The sequence below is a fragment of the Lipophrys pholis genome (assembly GCF_963383615.2).
Source record: "Lipophrys pholis genome assembly, chromosome: 4".
NCBI classification, from domain to species: domain Eukaryota; kingdom Metazoa; phylum Chordata; class Actinopteri; order Blenniiformes; family Blenniidae; genus Lipophrys; species Lipophrys pholis.
This window is the reverse complement of record NC_137637.1, coordinates 2,088,411-2,109,997: the sequence shown is the minus strand read 5'-3', so window position 1 is coordinate 2,109,997 and position 21,587 is coordinate 2,088,411.

Genomic DNA, 21,587 nt, shown 5'->3' with positions numbered 1-21,587 from the left:
TCTTGTGGGCTCCTCTTGCCTGAGGGGGATTCCTCTCTGCATTCTCAGTCTGGTGCTTTCTGGGCTGGGGCGTGGCTCTCTGGGGTGGTTCGCTGGGGTGGCGGCATCCGGGCCCGATGACCTCGGGCCCCCGGGGTGTCGCTACAGGTCCCCCCACAACAGTTCCGACCACACCCAGTGGACAAACCACACACACACACACACACACACACACACACACACAAACATATTTCCACTCCTCATCAATGAGATGTGTTACTGATGTCACTTGTTTTCTACCCTCATTCGTTCAACTATCAAAATCATGTTTTTCTTTTGTTGTTGCTTCTTTGTTAATTTGTGTTCCTGCTTGAAAATCATGTTACTGTAGAGCTGCTCAGGCTGGTTTAATCTAAAGAATCATGTTACTGTCTAGATAGAGCTGCTCAGGCTGGTTTAATCTGAAGAATCATGTTACTGTCTAGATAGAGCTGGTCAGGCTGGTTTAATCTAGAAAATCATGTTACTGTCTAGATAGAGCTGCTCAGGCTGGTTTAATCTAGAAAATCACATTACTGTCTATATAGAGCTGCTCAGGCTTGTTTAATCTAATAACAGTTGTAAAGTATTTGGATCAGTGTGATAACTGTAAATAATATATGTAGCACTAACAAGGGTATTGTATGTTGTCCCCCACCCATCCCCCTACCCCCCTCCCTCTCCCCCTCAATATTCTCTCTTCTCTCTCTCTTTGAGCGTACCCCCCGGTCGTGTACAGCAGCCATGCCAACTTCTAATAAAGGCAGCAACAGGAGGAGACTCCAGGTTTCCAGACTCCAAGAGCAAAAACTGTTTTGACACCGGAAGGCTCTCAATCACATAATATTGTTTGCCCAAGCTGCCGAACAGGATAAGGGTTAAAAAAAAAAAAGAAAAAAAGAAACCTTCTCCCCCTGTTGTCTGTGGCGGCTCATCTGGTTTTTGTAGCCCGTATGCTAATTAGTGTGTATGTTAATTAACGTGGACGATAGCTTAAGTCAAGTCCAGATATCACAAGGTTACTCATCCTACATCATCCATCCTATACCCATCCGTATATCTTCCTATCCCTATGTTGTTGAAAGTCTTTTTCCAGCACAAGAATTTCTTTCTCAAGTTCTTCTATTTCTGCTGCGTAGGATTTTTTTAAGCCCTTTTGTATATGAAATGATTTGACGTCTTAAATAAGCTTTTAATGTGTCCCATAGTATGGAACTATTAGAGGAGGAAGGACAGTTTGTTTCCCAGAATAATTTTATTTAATCTCTTACAAATTTACAAAAGTCATGTTTTTTAAGGAAGGTGGAGTTCAATTCAATTCAATTCAACTTTATTTATATAGCACCAAACACAACACAGTCATTCCTATGTGCTTTTAACAGAGAAAGGAGAAAAACCCAACGAATCCACATGAGCAGCAGATTTATTTGCGACTGTGGAAAGAAAAACTCCTCTAACAGGAAGAAACCTGCAGAAACCAGAGTCAGAGGTGGAGGCTTTCTGCTGACTGGTTGGGGGGAGAGGATAGAGGAGAGGAAAGGATAGGATAGACAGAGAGATAGATTGGGGGAGATACAAATCTTGGTTTGGGTGGGGAGAAAGAAACACACCCTGATTGGAGTAGGGGGAGGGAGAGAGAGGTAGAGAGGTAGAGAGAGAGAGAGGTAGAGAGAGAGGTAGAGAGAGATTGTTTGAAAGTATTTTGAAGCAGTCCTAACTGTAGCTTTAGTAAATAGAAAAGTTTTGAGTCTGGCCTTAAAAGTAGAGCCTGTTTCAGCCTCCCTAACTGAAACTGGGATCTGGTTCCACATCAGAGGAACCTGAAAGCTGAAAGCTCCACCTCCATTCTACTTTTAGAAAACCTAGGAACTTCCAGTTAGCCAGCACTCTGAGAACCAAGTGTTCTTCTGGGGAGATATGGGACTAACGGTTCTTTGAGATATGATGGAGCCTGGTTGTTAAGAGCTTTAGAAGTTAGAAGGAGGGTTTTAAATTATATTCTAGATTGAACAGGGAGCCAATGAAGAGAGGTTAGTATTGGAGTGATGTGATCTCTGATGCTGGTTCTTGTCAGGACTCTCGCTGCAGCATTTTGAATCAATTGAAGAATCTTTAAGCAGTTATTGTTTCACCCTGATAATAGGGAGTTACAATAGTTACTCTCAAAGTAACAAATGATGGATTAGTTTTTCAGCATCAGTCTGAGTCAGCATGTTTCTAATGTTGGAAATATTACGTCGGTGAAAAAAGACAGTCCTGCAGATTTGTTTAATGTGGGAGTTGAAGGATAAATCGTGGTCAAAAAGAACTCCCAGGTTCCTCACAGTGGTACTGGAGGACAAAGTAATACCATCTAGTGTTACTATATCTTTAGATCATTTCTCTCTCAGATGTTTTGGGCCAAATATAATAATTTCAGTTTTATCCAAGTTCAGAAGCAGGAAATTACAGCTCATCCAACATTTATGTCTTCAAGACAAGCTTCTAGTTTAGAAAGTTGGTTATTATCGTCAGCTTTCATTGATAAATAGATTTGAGTGTCATCTGCATAACAATGGAGGTTAATGGAGTGTTTTTTAATAATATTCCCTACAGGAAGCATGTACTGTATAAAGTGAAAAGTATAGGACCTAAGACAGAACTCTGTGGAACTCCATGTTTAACTTAAGTCTGGACTGAAGAGTTACCATGAACATGGACAAAGTGGAACCTGTTTGATAAATATGATCGGAACCAATTTAGTGCTGTAACTATAAGCCCGATGATGTGTTCTAGTCTCTGTAGTAGGATGTTCTGATCAATAGTATCAATGTTCTGATCAATAGTATCAAATGCAGCACTGAGATCTAACAGGACCAGAACAGAGACCAGTCCTTTGTCTGAGGCTACGAGAAGATCATTAGTGACTCTGACCAGAGAGTCTCTGTGCTATGATGAATCTAAAACCGACTGGAAAAACTTGCTTAACTTGTCACATAACTGACTTGCAAACACTTTTTCTAGGATTTTAGAAATAAAGGGAAGGTTGGATATTGATACTCAGTGACTGAAACTACTTCCTGTAGGATTTTAGAAATAAAGGGAAGGTTGGATATCGGCCTGTAACTTGCCAAGACATCTGGATCAAGGTTGGATTTTTTAAGAAGAGGTTTAACAACAGCAACCTTAAAGGTTTGTGGTACATAACCTGTTATTAGAGAAATGTTGATCTGATCTAATATTGATGTACTAATCACAGGGAAAATATCTTTAAACAGTTTAGTGGGGATTGGATCTAGTAGGCAAGTTGTTGGTTTAGATGAAGCTGGATTGAGGAGAACTCAAGAACTTCTAGGGTGGAAGCTGGATAACTGGAAATCCAGCTCCACTAACAAATCTGAAGATGTGGTTGATCGATCTGCGACTGCACTGGACAGTGAGTCTTTAATTTGATCCCTAAGAGTTAGAATGTTGTCAGTAAAGAAGTTTAGGAAGTCTTTAGTGCTCAAAGTTAAAGGTTTATGAGGCTCGACAGAGCTTCGGTCAAACGCCACCTGCACATATTGGACATTTTCTCAGGCATTACTAATGCTAAAGTGAGCAAAGAACGATCAGAAAGTGTCCTCTGCAAACAACCAGACTCTGAACTCCATGGGTCTGACTGAAGATGTCTTCAGGTCTTCATCTTCAACGTTCCTCTTGCTGCCACAATATTTGGAAGGTGACAAGATGTTCTCTTTTTTTGGTGTGCTGAATTCTGAAAAATGAAATGACATTTGTTTAGTTAAATAACGCTGGTTAAAGATCTCATCAACCAAGGTTAGTGCTGCTATCTAAGTTAACTATATGTAAAATAAAGCCCATCCAACTGATGAACTCATTTTTCAATGATTTTCCCAAGAGGTTGTCTTGTTATCGATGTTCTTGCTCGTGTCACTGTCCAATGGGGTTTTCTCCTTGGTGGCAGAGGTGCAGTCGGAAGTCGTATACCGAGTCTCGTCCTCATTCTGCCCTGGCGATCTTTCAAAATAAGACAGATTGTTACTTTCACTGCATATCAGTCTGGTTGTTCAAAATACAATAAATCATCAGAGGGATAAAGTTTGGAAAATACCTGCTGACACACACATTTTCCCCTCCATCAAAGCTCCAGTTGTTGCAGACCTTCATACATTCCATTGAAGATTTCACACTGGAAGAGAAACAATCATGAAGCTCAAAACAACTTCATAGATTTTCTTCACCATGACATTGAATACTTGTACACACACTTACTAGCTGTTGTAATTTGGATGATTCAGATGACTCATTGTTATAAAGGGATGGGAAAGGATCTCTTCTGCTGTGATCCTCTCCGAAGCATCCGTGTGGAGCATCCTTTTCACCAAATCAATGAAGCAGAGCCGGTCACACTCAACAGCTTGCTCATCTTCTGTTGCCGCAGCAGGGACCTTGCAGAGACAGAAAAGCAAAGCAAAAACAATTCAGCAAAAGAACGAAACTTGTTCACAAACACAAATGTTTCCAAGAAATGTCAACTACCTTTAAAAGATGGTGCAGTTTCATTTTGGGGTCCGGGGGACATTCTGTTGAAGACGCTTTAGGACTTATTGACTCTGGTGACTGAAGAGAGGAAGGAATTAATTTACTACTGATGCAGAAGGCAACAGAAAATAAATAACTTTCACTGACCAAACACAGTGGAAAGAGAGACAGCAAATAGTACCTTTAAAACCCAACCCTGGGTCGTCTCACTGGAGCTTGTCTCATTGAAGTAATAGTCAGTATACATCCCGGCCTTCAACACCTTGTTTGGTGGCTGTCCAATGACAGATACGATCCTTTCCATCTGTGGAGTCAACACAGTGTCAGAGCATGCTTTCAAAAAACACCCCAATAATACTCCAGGCAATATGTATTATTTGTAGAAGTACTAATTTGAGTAGAAGATGTATTACACATCTATGCAACAACTAAGAGCTTAAAACCACTGACTACAAACTGTATCATCAATGACTTATTACAACTCCTGTCAAAGAGGTTGGAATGACTATTTGTGTTCTGTCTGAATTGTATTACTGACCAGTTCAGTTTCATCATGGGGTTGAAACAGGAGAGTTCCCGTCAGCATTTCTGCAGCCATGCACGCTAACGACCAGACGTCAATGGCGTAGTTACAAAGAACTCCCAGCACCGTCTCTGGAGATCTGAAAAAGACACTGAGCAGGAAGGTGATTATGAGGTGGTTTGATAAAGAAACAGAGGAGTCAGCTCACCGTGCAGATCCACATGTGTTCCAGATATGCAGAACAGATCTGGTTTTCATACCTGTACATCAACGTTTGAAAAGTTCCTCCCACCCATTCTTCTGGATTTCGCATCGCCTCACCAAAGTCAATTAATTGGACTTTAAGTGGCTGTTGGACACGGTCTACTAACATAACATTCTCTGGCTTTAGGTCGGTGTGAATAATCCCTTTGTCCTTCAGGAAACTCAGAGCTCCAGTGATCTGAAACAGAAGACACAACAATAGGAAAAATGAAATGCATTTCAAAAACTTCTCTATTTTACCATCAATTCAAAGAACTGAAGATACACATGAATCTACAACCCCTAAACACGGTGTTAATCCTTTACTGTGGATTTCATGATGTTTTTTCTCTTACTTTAAAATGGCAGCTATGTTATAATGAAAGTTGCAGCTGGGAATTTTTGGTCAATCAAAACATGAAATCAAGAGATATAAAACCAGATCTAAAAAGAGCCAAAAGAACATAAGAAGGTGAAACCTGTTGGAGAATTGCTCGAATCTCTTTCAGTTGAAGAGGCCCCCAAGTTCTCATGTAGCTTTTCAGACTGACGTCCAGCTTCTTGAACTCAATGCACAACAATCCTTTATACATGAAGGAGTCGTTGCAGCTCACGATGTTGACTTGTTCGGAGCCCAAAGCCTTCAATGAGTTCAGCACCTCCACCTAGAATCACACAAGATCACAGGAAATCAACTGCTGTATAAACATGAACGTGGTAATGAGTGTTTCAATGTCTCACCTCTGCTTTTGCTTCTTCGATGCTCTTATTGAGCATATTGTCTTTGATGATTTCCACCGCCACCATTTCATTGGAGGGCTTTTTCACACACTGGACCACGGTTCCAAAGGAACCAGAGCCCAGGACCTCCTCCACTATGTACTCCGAGGTGGAAGACCAGATCGTCTCTGTGGAGTTTTTGATGCGCTCCAGTAGTGCGTCTGCCTGAGCCTTCACAAAATAATGAGACATGCAATGTCAGGTTAGATCTGATCATCTATAACTTCAAACATCAGCCCAAATACAACGTTTAACCATATATCTATATGAAGTAAAAGTGAACCTGCGCTGAGGAAGGAAATGGTATACATGAAAAACTGAAAGTTTGCACTAAAGTTTGACTTCATATTAGTAATGACTGCTTCTGCTGTAATTATGACTGCATGTGTGTTCAGTACTGAAGGAACACATTTACAGATACTATAAGTTCTATTTTCTTCTCACTACAATCTCAGTAGCTTCTTCATTTACCTCCGTAGAAGAACGGTCCTCATTACCTGTGAAGAGAGAGAAAGTCGCTCATCAGTGTCCATCAATGTGTGAGAAGAAATCGTTCTCTAAACTCATGATGTCAACAATCACATACCTTCAGCATCAGGGTCTGACCATACACTTCCTCCAGCCTCAGGTTCTGACCATACACTTCCTCCAGCATCAGGTTCTGACCATACACTTCCTCCAGCCTCAGGTTCTGACCAGACACTTCCTCCAGCATCAGGTTCTGACCATACACTTCCTCCAGCCTCAGGTTCTGACCAGACACTTCCTCCAGCATCAGGTTCTGACCATACACTTCCTCCAGCCTCAGGTTCTGACCAGACACTTCCTCCAGCATCAGGTTCTGACCACACACTGTCTTCAGGCTCAGGTTCAGATGATACACTTGCTTTGACATTTTCCAGCTGTTCATTGACATCGGTTAGTTGTTTGCCAAGTGACTGGATTGTCGCTTTCTGGTTGCTCAGAGTTTCCATGAACTTTGCTGAAACTCCCAGCAATTTTGTTGCCAGTTCTTGTCGGCTGAGTGTTGGAGCAACCATGACATACTGTAAAACACAACCAAAGACAATTATTAAACCTCCTCAATGTTACTTTTTAAGAGTACCTTAGTAAATGTCACTGTGGTCTTCAATCTTTCCCTCTCTTGTCTTTTAATCCAAAATGACATGGCTCCTCTGGAAATACTTATGTCCACAAAGTGTACATTAGCATGTTAGCTAGTTTATGAATCGCATATTAGCATTAAGTAGCATGAAGGAGAATTTCAAGACTTTCACTTTCACCGGCAGTTTCATTCTGATATTTGGCTTCAGGTCAAGGCGGTTCGGTGGAGCAGTGGAGCGGTGGAGCAGTGGCTCTGTGGTTCTGTGGTTCGACACACAGCCAGCATGTGTGGAGTTTGCATGTTCTTCTTCTGCGTGTGTGTGTGCGTATTTATTTATTCATTTATTTATGAACCTGTTCAAAAAAGAAACAAGGGAAACAGAATTTAAAAGAAAAAGATTATACAGATTATAGATCCTCCACCAATTGACGGTACACTATATCCCACAAGCCCTTGCTCTCATGGCGCGCGTGTGTGTGTGTGTGTGTGTGTGTGTGTGTGTGTGTGTGTGTGTGTGTGTGTGTGTGTGTGTGTGTGTGTGTGTGTGTGTGTGTGTGTGTGTGTGTGTGTGTGTGTGTCCATTGAAGAGAAGAGCCTGGACATTTCTCTCTCCATATCAGACTAACACAGATAAGAAGACAATCTGTCACAGAGTAAATTTAAAGTTATCAATCAACCGAACAAGCTCGACTTCAGATTTTTGCCTTAACTATTCTTGTTCTGCAAAATTAAAGCCGCCATTGTTTTCTGCAATGAAGCCACACACAACCATGCAGCAGAAAACAATGAGCTCTAAACATGAACAATGGGAGAACACGGGCATTCAAGTGGACAGACCACCAAGTTGGATTGTTATTATGGTGACTGTCAAAATAAAACCACCAAGTTGGATTGTTATTATGGTGACTGTCAAAATAAAACCACCAAGTTGGATTGTTATTATGATGACTGTCAAAATAAAAGTACCAAGTCCCAAGAGAATATGGGCTGGGGGCCATGACACCACGGAGGAAACATTTTCACAGCTCATTGACTGAGCATGTGCAGAACAACTTGTGCAGGAGTAGCATTTCACAGAAATTGTTTTTAATCCCATTTCCATGGAGACGAAGTCGGAGCTTTTTCGAAACGTTGCGTTTTCCCTCGTTGACATGGAGTTGTCGCTTTTTCCAAAAGTTCCACCTTTTTCCAAAACGTCATGTTTTCAGTGACTCCGAGCACCGTTGTTGTGTAAACTACAACCTAAAACGCTCCCAAAGGTTTAAGATAAATCTTTATTTTGACACTTTAGTATGACAACATGGTGAAATTGGCCCCTCATCCACAAATAAAACGACATGCACCCGTCAAGATGTGAACACACAATTCACCCGAAACACCAAATATGTGCCAGACGTGCCAAACAAGCAACTGTCAAAAATAAATATTGTTTACAATCATAAATACCATCAAAAAGGAATGAGAATAAAGATTTTATCCATCATGAGCAGTAAAGTGACTCGATTAGAGTTGTCTTATTTTGTCTGAACTGAGAAAAATAGACCTGGCAGTATGCCTTGTTTAAATTCTGCACTTGCACTATTGACTCTGGACACTGTATTTGTCTTTTATCTTTTGTGCGCCTTAATTTCCTTTATTATTATCAATACCGTAATATAGTGTGCTATTTTCTTTATTTGTGTTCTAAAATTACATTTTTCTTTATTTTTTATTCTTCTATCCAATAAAAACTTTTGTTTCTGTGCGGAACACGCACCTTCTTCCACGATTGCATAAGAGTCTGACTTTATATAATTTCCTAAATAAATGCACGGCAGTTATGCAAGCGGGAAACTTTTGAAGCGGCAGGTGCTTTTTGCATTAGGAGTGAACTCGCTGTTCTCGTTGGAATTAAAGGGAGGGCTGTTTTTTTGACGGTCTTGTGGTCAGCAGAGTGGGAGAGGCCGCGATTAGCAGGAGAAGGGGAGCAGTCAAGCGAAGTGACCCAGCGACCAGGAGGTGAAGTGGAGGCATGATCAGGGATAAACACATTCCAGCGGCCATGTGTTTATCCCTCACTCCTGAGAATGGGAATGAGAGGTGAAACGGTTGAAGGGGGCGGCGATAACATGGAGGTGAAGGGGGAATAACATGTTTACAAATGACTAAAAAGGGAAAGCAGGGGAAAGAAGGCATGAAAGACAGAGCGAAAATGTATTGTCGGATCCATAAGTCCATAAGGTGTAAGAGAGAGGGAGAGGGAGAGGGAGAGGGAGAGGGAGAGGGAGGGGGGGAGAGAGAGAGAGAGAGAGAGAGAGAGAGAGAGAATGTGTTTATCCTCAAAAACTAGAGAAAAAGAGATTTAACGTCTGTTTCTAAGGAGAAAACAATAAGTGACTTAAGATGTTTAATGAGCAAATAGCTGAACGGCAGCTCAGCCAGCCGGATAATGCTTCGTTAAGGAGACGCAGATTGGCCTGCCGGATGAATCTCCACCCCCACCTACAACGACCCCCCCCCCCCCCCTCCCCACCTGCCCCCCCCCCCCCCCCCCCCCACCTACCCGCCAGTGCGACTACTATAATGAAGCCTTTTGTTAAGTGAGGGATCGCAAAACAAAGAGTGGCCACGTCTGCAGCACAACACAATAACTCTGTCACATTTACTTTAAAGTTAATTATTTAACATGAAGAGTTGGTTGTTGTTTTTTTTGGAGAAAATGCTCCGGAGAGACGCATTATGTGAAGATATCTTCACATCATCGCTATTGTTTTTGTAATACTATATTTGTCATTGTGGAATGTACAGTGACAAAGTGGCTCATCATTCCTGAGAACAAGCTACTAAAGAATTTCTTCGTATCGTTATCAGGAGCCTTCTGGATGCTCGGCGGCCTACAGTTCTGGACTTGTGCTCCTAAAACAGAGAAGAGAAAACACTTTTTTAACCTGAAAATCTGCTTTTACATTTCCCAAACATATATATAAAACAATCTGTAATGAAGCTGTAGAATATGCAAATGTCACCAGTGTATCACTATAGCAGGACACAATGAAAGTCTCAGTATTGGGATTCACTCGGTTTTAAGGTGGATCCAATGATGGATATGCTGTGTGTATTACACCTTATAGAGTGAACTTTCAAAAAGATGTCATATTGCACGCACAGACAAGTTGATTCATAAACAGGAGGCACGAAGGATTGAATCGGAAAAACATACACTATTTAGTGTGTTTACCTCCATTGATAGTATGGCTGTACTGATACCGATACCAGTAACGGGTCCGATAATAATCGTGAAAGCTTGCCCCAGCAGAGTTAAGCTCCGCCCACACTGCAGGTTTGAGGCTCAATTCCAATTTTTTGCTGGGTTATGATTGTTTTGCGTGATCATTTCAAAGGCGACCTGCCGTGTGAACGTGATCGGACCCCAGAGCGCAGAAGACGACATGAAGTCTTGCCGAGCTTATTTCTGCACGCCACGCCAGGCAGAACCAGGGTTGCCAGATGTGACTCACTATTTCCAGCCCAAACAACATAAAGCCTCTCACCTTGATAAAAATCAGCTCAAATCTCAACCTGTGCAGAAATCATGTTCAAACCTTAAAACTATTATAAGTGTACTAAAAAACACGCCATAAACACACAAATGCACAAAATAAACAAAGTTAAAAGATAAGAGAGTTTGGCTCCTCAATTGGGGGATACCCGCCATACCTGGCAACACAAGTCAGCGCGTAGATTCATTTTCATGTAGTTGTTAAATACAAGCGACAGAATCTAGACAACATGAGGAGGAAAGAAGAAGGAGAATGAGGAAAAAGGAGAGCACAACTTTTAATATTCTGGCGAAGCCGCTTCCTCCGGGGTTTACCTCTGATGTCAGTCAAACGACAGAGACGAAGCAGCCGCATGTAGAAAAACATCTGAATTAGTACCACATACCATCGAGGCCTGAGTGTGAAAAAATCAGAATTGGAGCTTTAACATGGAAACAAAACAGGTCAGATTTGAGTCACTGTGAGTAAAACAAATCTGAATTGAGTCGCTTTTCCCTGCAGCGTGAACAAGACCTTTGCCTGATGTTGCTCATTAGTTTAACTGCTCAGTGGATCCAGAGGGCTTTTACTGTGATCCGTGCTTCATGCTACATGCTAAGGAGTTTTAGAGCTCACATGCCAAACATGATTAAAGTATGATTTAACAGCATCGGTACTCGGTATCAGCTAAAGGTTAGTACTTGTATTCGTCCTTTAAAAAAAGCAGTATTGTTGCATCCCCAGCAACAACATGGTTTGAAGCCTGTTCCCCCTGGAAGTTATGACTCTGGAGACCCGTTCTCATCTTGCTGGACGTTTGTCTTCATCTGCGTTGTGCGGGATTGACTCTGGAGGACGAACCCGGCCGGCGTCACACACCTCGCAGGACAGTGACAGAAAGCCCTCAAACACGTCAACAAAATGAGGAATGTTTCATGCATGAGTAACAGACTCTGGAGGAGAAGAGGAGTCTCTGCAAGGCTGCTCTGCGAAAAACACAGCCTCTGCCATGGCAACCGCTCCGCTCTCTGATTATTTCCATGGCAACATTATCAAAAGTTGCATGGCAACAATCACACTCGTGCCAGCCAGATATGAGAAGTAATGCCTCTCTGATCCATTTTCATCCTTTTCTCTCCCTTCACAGACTGTTTGACATCAAATATTGTTTGTTTGTTTTTTTGTTGTTGTGACAAAAGCTCATTCAGATCCATTGTATTGAGCAAAGTATTGATCTGTTTCTCTACATTTAACTCTTTCTAAGATTTGTGTTCTGTGTTATTGGAGGATAATTGAAGGAATGAAAACCCACATTTTATGTAATTCATAGTTGAGAAATGATGTGCACATATCAGTTTACCCTTCAGAAAACTGACTGGACGCATGCGTCTGCTTAGAATCATTTTTCAGTCTGTAAACAAAACGCTTCTCTGAAGCAAAGAGCTGAAATCAGCAGTGTTCATGTCAATGTGAGGAGTATACTGTAGAGCTCGGGTCAGCTTTAAATCCTCGTTCATCAATTAATAACACAGCAATTTGAATTATTCAGTCTCTGAATGAAACAGTGCAGAAAGAAGAATATTTTTATTTTAACTGTAAGAACGTTGACCCCAACTTTTTAGTCATAAGTTCTGAGTCATTGACTTATTATTGAGAACAACAACAAGAACAACCGTGGAAGTTTAAAAAAATTCACATAAATAAATAAAAAATCAGCAACATGAGCTGCAGTAAGGCTCCTTTAGTTTCTCACTGTGAGGTTAGAGGAGACTCGCCACTGCAACAATCATGATTAGAACTTATCTTTATTATTGAAAAGATTCCCTGTGACACATTCAAGCTGTTAATCAGCGTGGAAGTGAGATCATATAATGCAACATGGCAGCGCTATCTCGACAGGACATCCTGCCACCGTTTTGTTTGATCAACCATAAAACAGCCTCACACGTCGCTGACAACTGTACTCCTTTCACCACAAACTTTCCACCACTTCTGTGCCCTATTTAGCCATTTACATGGGCTGCAGAGCCACATATTCACAAACAAAAGGAACTTAGAGAAAAGATTTTTCTCCAGAGTGTCAGAGCTCCAGTCAGCCTGCTCACTTGATGACTTATGAATTTTATGCTGCTAATTAAATCATAAAGTGACGTGTGATGACACTTCGTGACAGTAACATTGTGTGTGTGTGCGCCTGTAAAAGTAGTTGTCATAATTTGGATGATTTAGTGACTGATATGAAATGAATGCGAGTACCGAGGAGAGAAAACTAATTTTTCAGGATATTTGTCAAATTATAAAACTTTTTTTTTCCTCCACTCAGAAACTAACTGACCCCTCTGGTCCGTAATGCTGCTGTTTACGGAGAAGCGGTGCATTTATTTCAGTTTAATCCGCCTCTGTGGCCGGTCGGCCGGCCGGGGCGGTCAGATGACAGGCACTAATCTCCGGGCTCACTGCCTGAGTGACTGCCTGCTTACTAATATGGGATTAAAACCGAGCATGCCTCCATCACACAGCAGGCTCTCAAACTAACAAGAGCAGTGAATGGTGACGCTGACGCTGGTGAAACGGAGCGAAGAGCTGTGTCACCTGGTTTCTTTGCCTTCTTACTCCCTGGTAGACTTTTCACTTCCTCCATTGTTGCTTTTACCTACATTTTCATGATGTGGGATCACTGTGATTCATTAGGATTCTATGGAACAATTGTGAAATGAGTGATGATCTATCTTAAAATCAGTTTTACACGATTATTCATGAGAATGAGGAAGTTTGAGTTTGAGACGAATATTCTCAACATCAACCACTGATTTGTTCATTCGTTCATTCATCCATTCTCCTATCCAATCTGCCTGCCATCAATTCCTCTGTTTGTCCAAGGATCAATCTGTCCATCCATCTATCCATCCATCCATCCATCCATCCATCCATCCATCCATCCATCCATCCATCCATCCATCCATCCATCCATCCATCCATCCATCCATCCATCCATCCATCCATCCATCCATCCATCAATCATGACCTGTTTAGTCTCCGTTTACAGAACGTTTCAAGTGAAAACGAAAGCTGTGTTTCCCCCGTTTCCAGGGAGACAGAGTCGGAGTGTGTCTGAAGAATTCAATCCTGAGAGCCATTTACAAAACGTTGAGTTTTCAGACGCTCCGAGCACCATTGTTGTGTAAACAGACCACAAAAAGCAACTGAAGTTCTCCATTTTTACTTGAAAACGTTGTAAACTGGGCCTTAGTATCACCACTTACCTGAAGATGCATATGTTTCTAACACGGAAGAACTCAAGGAGAACAAACGACGTAGAAACCAAGATGGAACCAGACTCTTCCTGCTAAAAGGATGGTTGAAACTAGTTTTCTAGTATTCTGAGGTTAATGAAACCACAAGATAAAAGCAACATGTTGGGGTGGTTGTTTGTGTAACCCAGGTCTAAATTAGTACTATATTTAAAAAATAAAAAATAAATAAATAAATATATATATATATATATATGTGTGTGTGTGTGTGTGTGTGTGTGTGTGTGTATATATATATATATAATTTATATATAATATATTTTCAGAATTTGATACGTTGGTTTTCTTGACGTCTGAGCGTCACCTTGTCATGTGACTATTACGTCCTCACGTGTACTTTGCAGCCAACCAATTCACGTTGCTCGTTGAGTCTGTGCCGCTTGTTCCAAACCCTCCAGCATGCCTTCCCTTCAGGCGCGAGTTGGGGAAGCACATTGGATAGCTGCTACAGGTCAGTAGCGCTTATTTTCACTAAAATAACAATTCTAACATATTCAAATACTTACCCGCCGGTTGTACTCCTTTAGTCCTCGTCCACCGCGGGAGTAGTTTGGTCTGGTGGTATGTCGGGATTGTCAAGGGAATGGTGAGTCTGTCTGTCGTTTGTTGTGCTAACTAGCTTAGCATTAGCATCTCAAACCAATGCAATTCTATGGACTGGCTACGTAGCACCTAGCCTTTGAGATGCTAAGGAAGCACTGTCATCCATTGTATTGGGTGGTTAGTGTTAATAGATCATTTGCAACTGACGTCACATTTCCCATGATCCTCTCCGATTCGCTTGGGTCCACCATCTTTTATGTACACAGCTGCAAAGCAACATATCAACAATGGCGGATTCATGGGATTTTTCCCAAATTTTTCAAGGACTAAATATTCCTGGTAAAGCTGGGTATCGCAGTAAGATAGAGGAGTGCGGTGGGGTCAACCCCACCGCAATTTGTTAAAACTTGAGGATGACGTAGGGATGTGGCCGAGTGTAAATTACACTGACATCATAAACTACTTGGTACTCACTACAAGTTTTGTAACAGGGAGACAGATGAAGGCGTACAAAAGCCTCTCCTCGTACAACTTTTTTGTGTCAGGAAGGGTGAGGAATAGACTCACAAATCAAGGAAATTATTAATGGCCAGAGTAAGTAAATGTGACTGTATTTTCTTACAGTATTTTTTGTTTTTAGTACAGTTGAGCCAGACAGAGTATGATAATCGTAAAGACATGGTGCCTGTACAGAAACTCGTGATGAAATTGTCACCGAACACATAAGTCAGGGTAGTAATGGACAAAGAAACTTACCATTCACAAAATGCTCTTCACATACTCGTGTGTATTTGTAGCTTGTAGGGTTTATGTCGGATCTGTACAGCTTTGCGAGCCGCTGTCTTTGACGTCTGCCAGTTCATCCTTCGACTTTTGGCCCTTCACGCTGTTTAACAGTAGGTAAACTAAAAAACGAGACATTATTGTGAGCAGAATTATTAGAACACCCGACAACGGCGAACATAACTCCCTTTTTTGCTCCTTCCTCAACGGTTGTTGTCATAAAAAAATGGAGGCCACCAGCGAATCAGAGAGGATCATGGCAAAATCGTGACGTCAGTGCAAACGATCTATAGGCCACTCTTATGTAGTCTGACTTTATATTTAAAGAGTATCTAAATATCAATGATGTTTTGACACAAACACCGCCCAAATAATTTGATATGCACTTTATTTGTGAATGTATTTTCCCAATGCATGTAATCCAATGCACCACATTTGGAAGGGAGTATTTTGTGACTTTTCTTTTTATTCTGTTTCTGCAAATGAGATGAATTATGATTTATGAAATTAATCATTGATGTTGTTTATTGTGTACACACGATTATGAAATACTGGAAGTAAGTTAATAGTATCTTGAGTTCTATGATTTAACCAAGCAAGTATTGATGATGATTTCCCAGAATTGAACCTGTGTCTTTCTGCTGTGATACAAGAGTCACATTACCAGCCCCATTTTGTTTCCCTGACCTTACGTTTTAATTAAACTGACCTCGCAGTGCAATATTTGAAAGTTAATTTCCTTTGTCTATTGGCTCATGCGTCACCGACCAGCAGTCATCATTTAAGCAGGAGATATGAATGAAGGAAACCTGGATCCAACGATCCGCCTGAAACGCCAAGCAAACCTCCACATGCCAGTGAAAAAGTACAGAGTGAACTCCAGTGAAGTAAAAACTGATGGTTTTAGCACCGAGGCTGCAGGTAGCCTCAGTCGTAAGTAGGTATGAACGGCCAGCATGTCTGTGTTAGCAGCTTTCATTGCTTTGTTCACGGGATGACTCGATGTGGGGGAGCACTATCAAATATGTACAACATTTCAGAGATCCTTGAGAATCTACTCTTATCTTTAGGGATACATTGAGAACTTCTTGTGTTCAATGGGGGGAAAAACAACTTTTCTGAAATGATGCTACTGTGCTGGCACACAATGGAAGAAGTATCTAGTTCTTCTGCACATGCTCAGTAGAGGCAATCAGAACAAAGTTTCTTCTGTGGTGTCATGACTCGCAGTGCATCTTCTCCTGGACTTGGTAGTTTTATTTTGACAGTCACTGTAATAACAATCAAACTTGGTAGTTTTATTTTGACAGTCACCGTAATAACAAATCAACTTGGTAGTTTTATTTTGACAATCACCGTAATAACAATCCAACTTGGTAGTTTTATTTTGACAATCACCGTAATAACAATCCAACTTGGTAGTTTTATTTTGACAATCACCGTAATAACAATCCAACTTGGTAGAATGTTAGTGTTCTCCGATTGTTAATGTTTACAGTGTATTGATCTCTGCTACGTGTGTGTGTGTGTGTGTGTGTGTGTGTGTGTGTGTGTGTGTGTGTGTGTGTGTGTGTGTGTGTGTGTGTGTGTGCTTTCAGTACTAAAACCAAACAATCAGCATCAAACAAACAATCCTGACATGCAAACATTTCTGCCATTTCCGTGGAGATGGACATTGTTTTCAAAACATTGGTCTGTAAACGCCAAAGGTTTCTGAAATGAAAAGCAAAGACGATGCGGTTTTACTTTAACTACAGTATTATCATGTAAACGGGGCATTAATTTGAATTTGAATGCTTTGGTATACCATCCAATGGTTCATTACACTGTTTCAAGTGTTGCCCTCCAGTTGAATCCACCTCCTCTGCAATTTACAACACTGATTACTGAGTGTGAGACGTGCCAGGTGATTTGCATGTGACGTTCTTAACTTTTCCAACACACTGCAGTGTTGCATCAACTTTAGACTCAGTGGCTGTACGGGTGGAAAGAAACTCTCTGAACCATTAGAAGTAAACATAGAAATCAATACACCTGCTAAATATTAAGTGAGGTCACTGCCAGCACCGTCTGAGTTCTGTTCAAATATCAAGGTAAATACTGACAATTTCAAATATTTAAGATGAAAAGTTGCATCAAGTCAATTGTTGGATTCCAGATGATGAGAAAAACAAATCACTATAGTAATAATAAGATACATAGATAGATAAGTACTTTAGTATGTATGTATTTATTTATTTAGATTAATAATTTGTTACATACATACATACATACATACATACATACATACATACATACATACATACATATAAAAATATACATCAATGTATTGACCCCTTGTAAATAATTCTATATTTTATGACAATGCATTTACACAAATTAAATAAACCTGAAAAAATACGCATATGAAGCACATATCTAGTTAGCATGTCTGACAAGGGTTCTCATTGCACACTCAAAAAGAATTTACCCCCCAGGGATCAATAAAGTACTTCTGATTGTGAAGAAACACTTCAGTGTTTTTGTTTTTAAGAACTGTGAAATGGAAACACTGCAAGAGTTTGAGGAAGTGAGCAGAAATTGGCTTCTGCTTTACTTTGTCAATCTTCAGTGCTTGTTGTGGAAATACTTGACGTGTGGAGTATCCCTCCACTGGTTTTGCAGCTCCAACTTCATCTCTTTCACCACAATGCTTTATACGCTGCCAGTCCACCAACATTTGCATGCGTTTTTCTTTTGGAGATCAACCCAACAGTTTGATGTCTGGGTTTTTTTTTTTTTTTTTTTTTCCTCATTTGATTTTCACAAGCGACTGCAGGTGCAGGCTCGAACAGAATATTTTAATGTGGAAGGAAAAACTGGAGATGTGCAGACGGACGTAAACAACAGGGGTTACCTAATAGAATCTCATGTTTTTTCTCTCGCTCTCTCTCTCTCGCTCTCTGCCTCTTTCAGGAAGTCTACCAACTAGATGTTTGTCACGTTTCCTGTCACATGACCTTCAACAGCACCGCAAGCGACTGTGCAAACACGACGCGGTGCTGCAGTCTGCACTGAGAGCTCTATCTGGCCTGCACTCGGCTGTTTGTCAGACAGAACGCTCAAATAAAAGAGGAAATGATAACGGAAAGCAAACACTCCTTTCACCATCTTGCACAAACATTTCACTCGCCGACACACTGAAAACTGTTCGAAAGACCAGTGAGCTTCTTTGACTTCTTGTTTGTCAACAGTTCTTTTTTTTCTTATTTTTTGTAAAAATGGAAAATCAGTGACCAGGGATGTACAGATTTATGTTCATGAATAGTTTTTAAAAGTATTTAACTGAAAAGAACATTTTACGTGTCCTAGATGCTTGAAGATTCCTGACATTTGTCTGCGGTCCGGTTCCTTTTGGGTAGTCGTCCACTGGGGGTGCCAGAGAGTTTCACGAGGGGTGCAACAGCAGGAAATGTCCGTGGATCACCGGAATACTTTCTCGAAGCAGGATTGTTTCTTCTAACTTTTAAAAACCATTAGAAGAAACACATTCCATGTAAAATGATGCCTTATCTTTTTAAAAAATTCACCTTTCGAACTGGATTTAGTGTAAGTAGAACCAAGACAAATGATTTAAAACAGTTTCATTGCAGATCTTTACTAGAAAAAGAAGAGTTTGTTTAAATACATTATTGGAAAAACTTTAGTATGTGTGATGTGACCATTTTGGGCACTTTGGGGGAGTTTACGCAACATTTTTATGTGAAAAAACAAAACCTTTGTTGCGTTTTGTGGGTCTGTTTTCACGATAACGGTGCTCGGAGTCACTTGGGAGCCCTTCTAAAAGTGGAACTTTTTGAAAACGCTCCGACTGTCATCGTGGAAACCGGAGAAATGCAACTTGTTAAAAATGCTCAGTTTCCTTGTAGATGGCAGAAACGCACCTACTGCCAGACATCTTTTTCAAAACGTTGCAGTGTAAACGCGAAACGTTTCTGAAACGAAAACAGAAAAACGATATGTTCTCACTCTGAAGACCCCTCAACTAGAACATCTGCACTACCGGCAAATTAAAGACTTTTTTTTCCATTTCACCTCTTTATTTAAACAGATTACCATGCATTTGATTAAGTAGACGGTAGTTTATTCAACAAAACGTGATCCTTCTTTCCATCACATACTTAAAAGAACGGCTAAAGCTGCTGATACCTGTGATTATGATCCTCATGCCAGTAAACACACAGAATTAAAGTCCAAACATAGGTTTCAAACAGATAATAGTGATTAACCATTATCTGAAAACACGAGTGGGCTCAGCCGTGTTTACTTCTACAGTCTAAATCCCGTCTCATCATGATTTGCATCAAAGCAAATGACGAAGAAGACGAGGCCTCAACAAGTTTGCATGGAAGTGAGGGAGCGCAGTCGGTCCAGCTTCTTTTCCTGGTTCCTGGAGCGAGAGCGGCTCTGCTTTAGTCTGGACTGTTCAGTGAGGAGTTCTTTAGATACTGTGGTTTGATTCCACAGCCCAAAAGTGAGTTTGAGGTTAATTAGGGTGCTTTCATAGCAGGACAGTCCGGACACTCAGACTGATCGGGTGGTGAAGATGGAACAACCTTCACAGCTTCATTTGCTTCCGTTCACTTTCCCATTGCACTTTTGAAAATGGATCGAAACACGACGAGGTCGTGAAGTTACAACAATAGATTCTTTGGGGAGCAAACACTGACTAGCAATTTAAAAAGTGCGATACCAAGAGAATCTGGATGAATGGAAATCCATTCAACTCACTTTTCCCTGCTATGGACTGCAGACCGATGGCAGTTGGAACAAAAGAGCCAGAATTCCCTGTGTCGGGTTGTGACGCTGTATACAGATTGCTCACCTTTTCATTCATTCATTCATCTTCTCCCACTTATCTGTTTCCGAGTGTCAGTCTGAGCACCGTCACCCAGATCACATTGCACCGATTAAGAACCTTCCTGCGAGTGGTGAGCCCATGGGAAGGTGGCGCCCGGAGAGGGACATGAACCCTCTACCTTGAGAGTGCGAGTCTCATGCTCTACCAACTGACCTAGCCGGGGGCTCTCACCTTTTCCAAGGTAGTTAAATACGCTGTGTATGTTATCAGCAGAAATGTAAACAAAGCACAACAACAGTCAAACAATCTCAGAAAACCAACTTCTCCTCATAGTCGTCGGGATCAGTGGAACCCCCACTGCCGTATGTCGGATAAAGCGGGTTAGGAGATGGAAAGATGAGTCAGGGGAGCCGGAGCTTATCCCAGCTGACAGCAGGTCCCCAGTTCATCACTGAGACGTGCACATGCTCACGTCTATATTCAATTTCCAGTCCTCAAATGGAACCGTGGGAGAACCTCCGAGTGTCCAGGTACAGAGAATATCAAAACTCAGATTGGAACCAGCCTGATCACGACCCAGATCTTCTTGTTGTGTGGCCGTTATAATAAACATCAGCCTCCTGACATAAAACACCGTCAAGCTTCATTTGCGTGGCAGCAGATAAGTTCAACCTCAACCTGGAGACGATGGAACGAACTCTGGACTCTGGTGACCGCAAGTGAGGCCGAGTTTACACAATTGCAATGCAGCAGAAATATTGCTTGAAATATTGAAATTATTCAAAATATTGCTGTGTAAACACAAAACGTTTTGGAAACGGGACCTTACAATCACTGAGGTTGCTGTTCTTGGATCACAACGCAAATCTTTTTCCCTTTAAGTTTTTAGAATTTGGTTTCAATCCAACTTTCTCACTGTTGCTGTCTTCTCATCAATAATCTTTAAAATAAACAAACAAACCAACTGAGGCAACTTTCTTTTTCTATATCAAGTCAAAGGGAAAAGACACCGTTTGGCATCTTGCTGATCACAACACTAAGCCAACCTCTCCACTGACGAGCTGAGTCTTATTATCTTACAAGTTCTTGTCAGTTCATCCTGTTTTACTATGTCGAGCATTCCAACCTTCCCTGTGAACTCTCATTCAACATTTTCCATTTTCAGACGTCCTCTAGTGACCGCCTCTCTTTGCCCTCTAACCGCAGCTGATTCCAGCATTTTGTCATGGAGCCAGTCTGATTCTAGATTTGGTGATTGACAGAATAGTTTTGATTTGTATTTGTCTCTGAGTTCAGATGTTTGTTCATTTTCCTGCACACCACAGGGGGATCATCATCATCATAATAATAATCATCATCATCATCAAATAAGCAGAGTGTTCTCCTCAACTTTCCATTG